This window comes from Trichosurus vulpecula, chromosome 1 (genome assembly GCF_011100635.1).
Source record: "Trichosurus vulpecula isolate mTriVul1 chromosome 1, mTriVul1.pri, whole genome shotgun sequence".
Lineage (NCBI taxonomy): Eukaryota > Metazoa > Chordata > Mammalia > Diprotodontia > Phalangeridae > Trichosurus > Trichosurus vulpecula.
In genome coordinates, this window is record NC_050573.1 from 525,791,634 (window position 1) to 525,799,243 (window position 7,610).

The window sequence follows — 7,610 nt, forward strand, 5'->3', positions numbered from 1 at the left end:
TTTTTTATATAGATGCTCTTGTGGCCCTCACTACCCCAGAATGTGAGTACAACGCACACATTGATTGACTAGCAAAGATTGCTACTGAACATATTGTCCCTACTCCAACACCAATTGATAATCCAGTACTAGCAAAATGGGTCCACCAAGAGGTTGACCACTAAGGAGTCCAGGCTACACACCAGTGGGCATAAGATCGAGGTATTAGTATCTCTTATTCATTGTTGAAGCAAGTAGCAGAAGAATGTCATACATGTCAATTCGAAAAGGAATGAACTGTTCCTCAGGTAGTAACTGGAGAAATAGCAAGGGGAAAAGTTCTAGCCCAGATTTGGCAGATAGATTATATTGGACCACTACCCCAAGATAAAGGATGCAAGCTTTTATGTACTTGCATTGACGTATATTCTGGTGTACTAGTGGCTTGTCCTTATAAGAATGTAACCCAGAAAAACACCTGTAAAACTCTAGATATTATAAGCCTATATTATGGGAAAGCAACACTGTAATAGTGGTCTACCCAGAAGAAAATGATTATGAAATTGTATCCTTGACTCATGTTTTCGATCATGAATGAGGCTATGATAGTCTCTGTTTCTTTTTGGCTTTTGTCAGCTAAATTTGTTTGTGAGATTTGTTTCCTGCAGGCTTAGTGCCATGCACTTGCAGATGCCTGATTGCCTAAGCCACATGTCACCCTCTGATGTGTTCAGATATCACCTCTGGACCTGTCCACAACTGTGATGCATAATCTCTGGACCTGGCATCAACTGAGTTCCAGATGCCAGCTTGCTAAAGAACTGACCTCTCAAATAGAACTTTTTAATCACTTGGGGGCAGGGACAGCTCTACATCCCATTTCAGCAGGAAGAAGCTTTGGGGGATGAGACCTTTGCCCCTTACCCCAAGATTTTGAGCCCCATTCACTCGAGGAGGGAATGATGACAATGTTTTATATGCTTATCTTGTGTTATCCCTGTTATATTCTTGTGTAAAGTTCTGTTGACACCAGTTATCTAAAAATTCCCATTACCCTATGTAATGAATATGAAAGATCTTGGGGCCAAATATAGTAGCAATTTAGATATGAAGATCTTTCCCACTGATTAATAGGCTATGTGACCTGCTTACATCACAGGAAGCCTAAGTCATGTGTGGTGGGAGGAGCTTCCTGACAGGAAGCAGAGAAAGGTAAGCCTATAACTGTGAAGGAGTAAGTACAGGGTTGGCTTGGCATGAAGGCATCATTGGGGATCTGAGGAGTACCAAATGTCATGCTCTAAAAATCCATATTGCACCAGTTTGTCTTAGAGAAAGTAATTTTTAGAATTTTCCTTCTGACCTTTTAATCAGCAAATTAGGTTTATCGATATCTAAGAGAGAGATTGTTGAGTGGACAGGGCATCTGACTTGGTCACAAGATCTCAATTCCAATAATCATTAACTGACTGACCATAATAAAAAATGACCGGCTGTAATGACAAGCAAAGAGGGACTTTTGTTGTTTTTTGTTTTGGAATGCTTCTCAGAACTAAAGCAATTAAGTACCTTTGAGTCTTGCCTTTGTTTCAATCGAGTCTTTGACTGAATTGAGAGTCTTTCATGACCTTTTTAAGTCACAAGAAAGCCCAAGTCACGTGAGTTTGAGTCACATGGTTGTGATGCCCTCTGACCCTGAAGAAGGATATATATACTTGGAAGTAAGCTTTTTGCTTTGGGGCTCACTCATTGGAAGAGTGTTGGTGTGGAGACTCTATCCATTAAGGAGCCCCACAGCTTTGAAAACCCAGATATTGGTGCTTCTCTCTCTGGTAACTATGTATGTATAGCTTTGGTCAGACAGAAGTCTGTTGATTTGTATTATTTGCTCTGTTTATGTAATTTCTGTTTGTATTCTCTCTGATGTTCAAGGTATTGACTTCTTCCCCTGAACTGAATGGTATACTCATATTTAATTAAAGTGAGATTGTAAACCCCTTAAAGTTGCTTTCCTTAGAAAAGCAGACCAAAGAATCTGTGCTAGCAGCCCTCCTATGTGCTGGTGTTATTGGCCTTACACAGCCACAGTAGCTGCAAGTAACATTGTTGTTATACTGGCTTTGGACACATCCCTAAAGGTCTTTATTCCTCTCTTCACCTATAAAATAAAGATAAAAATCTCTCCTGTAATTATTGTGAGACCCAAAGACAATAATCCTTTTTTTTTAAAAAGTGCTTAGAAAGCATAAAGTAACATAGTATTGAAAAGCATTACTCATATTGTTGCCTTTAGAAAGCCCTTGTTAATATTGTCATTTGATGCCTTGCAATGGAGGAAAATAAACAATAGTAGCATTGGATTAAATTTCTAATATCCTTAACAGCCAATGTAGAGTTTCTGGACACAGAGAGCTTGAGGCTATAAAAATCAGTGACAATACTAGAGGAGACAGAAGGTACATTGCAGCTACAGACCATCAGGGGAAGTGGCAACTTCCTGAATCACTAGATTGGTCTGATGTAGGCCTGGCCCAGAATAACTGATCACTCCCTCCCATGATTCTCATGATTTCTATCCTAGCAACCAATTTTTATTTGATGTTAAGAATAAGGTTTAGAATAAAAGTTATCTTTATTGGTTCTTTTGCCTTTTGAAAGATGGTATTATCATTAACCGAGCCAAGAAATTATTTTTAGTGCTGTTTTGCACAAGGAGCTCCAGCTGTTGTCAGGATAATTGGAATCTCTTTCATCTTAATTTTATCATAGTTCTGTACCAAGTTTATGATCTGTTTCCCAAACACCTCATCCATTTCCCTTTTTCCCCCTATACATGTTAGTAGCACACTCTGATAACAGTATCACTTCTATTTCTCCCTCTTCTAATCTTCACCCAAATCAGAGTGAATTTTGGATTTCCTCATGATAACACTAATAGCTAGCATTTCTATAGCTTCTTAAGGTTTAGAAGTGCTTTTTATCTATTAAATATTGGTGCTGTTAATACCCACATTTTACACTAATTCATATTTTTCTTGGAGGCTTTGGATGTAGGAGCTTGACTTTGTTCTCTTCTTCTAGTTGTATGTTTTGATCTTCCTTGCCATCAAAGTAAAATTCTATAGTTTGATTTTTTTTACACTGTTTGCTCATTTCCCCAGCCAATTACTTGATTTTTTAACTCTTTGTTAAGGTAGGACTCTGCTTCCAGAGTGGAGAGTACACTGTTCCAAGCTTCAGGGATTTTGTATAACTGCTTTCATAGATATTTCTAGGGACTTTCTAAGTTATCTTTGGCATTGGTGGGTTGAGAAGTCTGGAAATCACCACAGCTGCCAGTGATTCAGTTGCCTGAGGCCTGTTCCAGCCCCATCTGTGTTAGTGTGGCCCATGCTGGACGGCGCTCCTCTCTCAGACTAGTGCAACATACCTTTCCTGTCAACCTTCCAGGTTGTCTTCACCTGGAAATTTGTTTCACTATGTCATTTTGTGGGTTCTGCTGCACTAGAATTTGTTTAGAGTCATTTTTTAGAGGTATTTGGAGGGGTTTGGGTGAGATCTTAAGCAAGTCCCTGCTTTCACTCCACCATCTTGGCTCTGTCCCAGGTTTTTTCTTCTTTGTGTGGAAATTGCCAAATCATGTGTCAACCTGTATGTGACTCTTTGACTCTGGAACTCTTTTTTGGCTGTTTGTAGTATTTTTTTATTCATGTTGGAAGCTCTGAATTTTGAGTTTTCAGTTTGATGTTTCCACCCTCCCCCATTTTCAATTTGCCCTCTGGTTCTAAGAAATTTGGGTACTTTTCATTTATGATTTCTTGAAATATGGCATCTAATCCTTTTCTTCCATTATTTTTATATAGCCCAATAATTTTTAGGTTATCTATCCTTGACCTATCTAGGGCTTTTCTGCTCCTTCTTCTTGGTATGGTATTTCATGGGGTTGAACTTTTGCCGCTGGACTCTGAAATGCCCTCATTTTAGGCTCTTAAGCTTTTCTCTTGCTATGGGGCTTTAGGAATGCTCCTTTCCTTTGCTCCTCTAGAAGCCCTCCCTCATTGCCACTGATTTACACTGCACTTTCCACCTGTCCTTGATTTTCTATTTCAGGGTTTCTGCAGAATTTTGGCTATCCTTCTCTGGACTGAGTAGAGTTATCTACAGCTGATCCTCGTTATTCTTTTTTTAATGGTGCATTTAAAAGCTTAACAGGGGTTGGTTTCTTGGTATCTGGGTTTCTCTAGATCTTAAAACATTACCATCTTCCCACAGTTCCTCTATAAAGGTTTCTTATAATTTTTATCTATTGTGACTTTTGATTCTTTTTTGATTCTTATTTTTCTTTTGGCAAATTGGTTTTTATTCTCTCTTTAAAAAAGAAAATTAGCTAATATGGTCTTTGATTTTATATGTAAAATTAAAGTTGTTTGCTCTGTACACCAGTTCATTAGTTTGTTTCTGATTTTATTTTTCCTTGGATTTTCAAAGTTTTTTTTTTGCTTATTTGGTACTGATAACTTGTTAATTTTCTAGCTTAAAATTTTTTTATGCTGAATTGTTTAGTCCCTCTCTTTTTCTCTTTTACTAGCACATTTGAAATACAACTTGATTCTGAATTCTTTGGCTGCACACAAATTTCTGTTTTCATGCTATTATTATCATCTTTAATAAAATGATTTATTATTTTTATGATTTGTTCTTTAGCCCACCAATTCTTTAGAATACCATTATTTGCACTTCCTTTAAGGGTGTATTATTTTTCCTATTTCCTATGCTAAAACTATTTTTAAAGTTATATTTTGGTCTATAAAAGTATGTTTAATATTTGTGGCTTTCTTCATTTATTTGTGATTTCTTTATGTCCAGATACATGCTTCATATTTTTAAACACATCATGCAATATAAAAAACTGAATATATTCCTTATTGTTTTCATTCAGTAATTGCCATGGGTAAATTAAATCAAGTATTCCAAAATTACGCTCAGATCTGAAATTTCCTTGTTTATCTTTCTATTAAATTTATGAAGTTTCAAAAGAGTAATATTGATATCATTTATTATTATTGCCTTATTATTAGTGTTCTTTTGCATTTTGGCATTCCTTTAAATACTTAAACATGGCACTATTTAGTGAATATAAAATTAATATGGATGTAGTCTTATAATCTATATTTCATTCAAGTATAATGCAATTTCCTTGTCTTTTTTGAGAATATCTGTTTTTTTTTACTATTTCTTTATCTGAAATCATGATTGCAACTCCTATTTTTTTGATCACCAGAAATATAAAAAATTTTAAATTACAAACCCACATTTGCACTGTGTGCGTGTGTGTACACGTGTGTGTTTAGTTGAGTTTCTTGCTTGTAATCATGTTGTTAGCTTCTGTTTTTTAATTTATCATGTCACTATTATATTTTAATTGATAGTTTATGTAAACAGCTACTCCCCCTCCACTCCATTGCAAAGATAGGGCTTTCCTGTGTGTGGATTGTTATATATGACAAGTTTTTTTTGATGAATTGATTGATTTTGCTAATTTTTTCTTCCACTTTTTTATACTTTAAAAAAATTAATGATTGATTCTCTAGGAGAAGAGAAGGAAAAATACACAGAGAAATCTAGATAATGTAAAGAAAAAATATCTTTAAAAATCTATTAAATATTGTAAAATGTTTTGGACACAGTCATCAAAGAAGTCAAATCAAGAGCAGAGATCCCATGAAGATAGTGGATAGAGGCTGATAAATGCCTTCTGAATGTGCTCCCAGTTCAGTTTCTATGACTGTAGCCAATTCAAGAAGTTTCTGTCCACCACAGACTGGAACCAGTTGCTGACTGTCTATGTTCTGCAAGAGACTTCCATGAAAGATCACCATTACTTTCCAGAAGCAGGCTCCCCAGACTTTTCCATTAGGGAATTTGCATCTGAATGCCAGTCCCTTGTTATAAGTGAAATAATCAGAGAAATATTAATTTGTCATGGGTAGGTCAAATCAATACTAAAAAAATGAGAATGCTTCCTAAATTAAGTTACTCATTTTGTGTCATGCCAATCAAACTACCAAAATGTTACTTTATAGAACTAGAAAATATGATAGCTTAATTCATCTGGAGTAACAAAAGTCAAGAATTGCAAAGGAAGCAATGAAAAGAGTGTGAAAGAAGAGGACCTATCAGATCTCAAACTATACTACAAATCATTAATCATTAAAATGATTAAATTAAATTAGTAATTTAAATGATATGGTACTGGTTAAAAAGTAGAGAGGTTAATCAGTGAAACAGATTAGGTATCCTAATGTTAAATTAACTCAAGGACCCCAGCTACAAGGGTAAGGATTCACTACTTAAAAAAAAATTCTGGGAAAACTGGTTAACAATTTGGCTGAAATTATGTGTACACAAACATTTCACACCATATAGCAAGAAAACCCAAAGTGAATATATAACTTAGACATAAATGGTGACATTATGAGCAGATTAAAGGACAAAGAAGAAATTACCTTTTAGATCTATGAATAAGGGAAAAGTTCATCACCAAACAAATGATAGTGAGGATCTGGAAGTTGGAATGGACAATTTTGATTATATAAAATTTAAAAGGCTTTGCATAAATGAAACTAGTGCAGTTAAAATTAGGAAAAAACCCAATTAACTGGGAAAAATCTTTACAGCAAGTTTCTCTATTAAACTTCTCATATCTAAGATATATAAAGAATGGACTCAAATTTATAATATTAAGAGCCATTCCTCAATAGATAAATTGTCAAAAATATGAGCATACAATTTTCACAAGAAGAAATCCAAGATAACAAAAAATCATATAAAATGCTCAAAATCACTAAGGAAAATGAAAATTAAAGCAATTCTGAGGCTTCACTTCACATTCATCATACTGTCAAAGATGACAATAGAAAAAATTATAAATGTTGGAGACATTGCAGGAAAACAGACATATTGATATATGTTAGTAGAACTGTGAATTGTTCCAGTTATTTAGGAAAACGATTGGAATTGCCTATGTTGCCCACTCCTGTCCAGCCCTGCAAAGCCACTAAACTGTGTCTACTCTTTGACCAATAGAAACCCAACTATTAGGTCTCTACCCCAAATACCTTAAGGAGTTAGGAAAAGGACCTATATATACACAAAAATATTTATAGCAATTATTTTTGTAGTGGAACTATGGTTGGTCATTTTATATACACATATACATACCCCCCCCATACACACATATGTATATGCATACACACATGCATACATACACACACACACACAGATATGTATATATATATTTTTTTGATCAGACAATATCCACCTTCCAACCCTCCCATCCCAACCCTTCCAACCAATTGAGAACACAAGAAAAATAAAAGCCACTAATCCCAAGTGTAGTTAATCAAAACAAATTTCCATGTTGACCATTTCCTAAAACAAATTTGTATCAGTCTGCATTCTGAGTCCTTTGCCTCTCCATCAAAAGTGTGTTTCATCATCAGTCCTCTGGAATCTTGATGAGTCATTAAAAGCTGGTAAGACTTCAGTGTAATGGATTTATACATCATAGCTTGTTTATCCATTCTTTAATTTATGAGGACCCTCTCAGATTACTTTTCTTTGCCACCTCA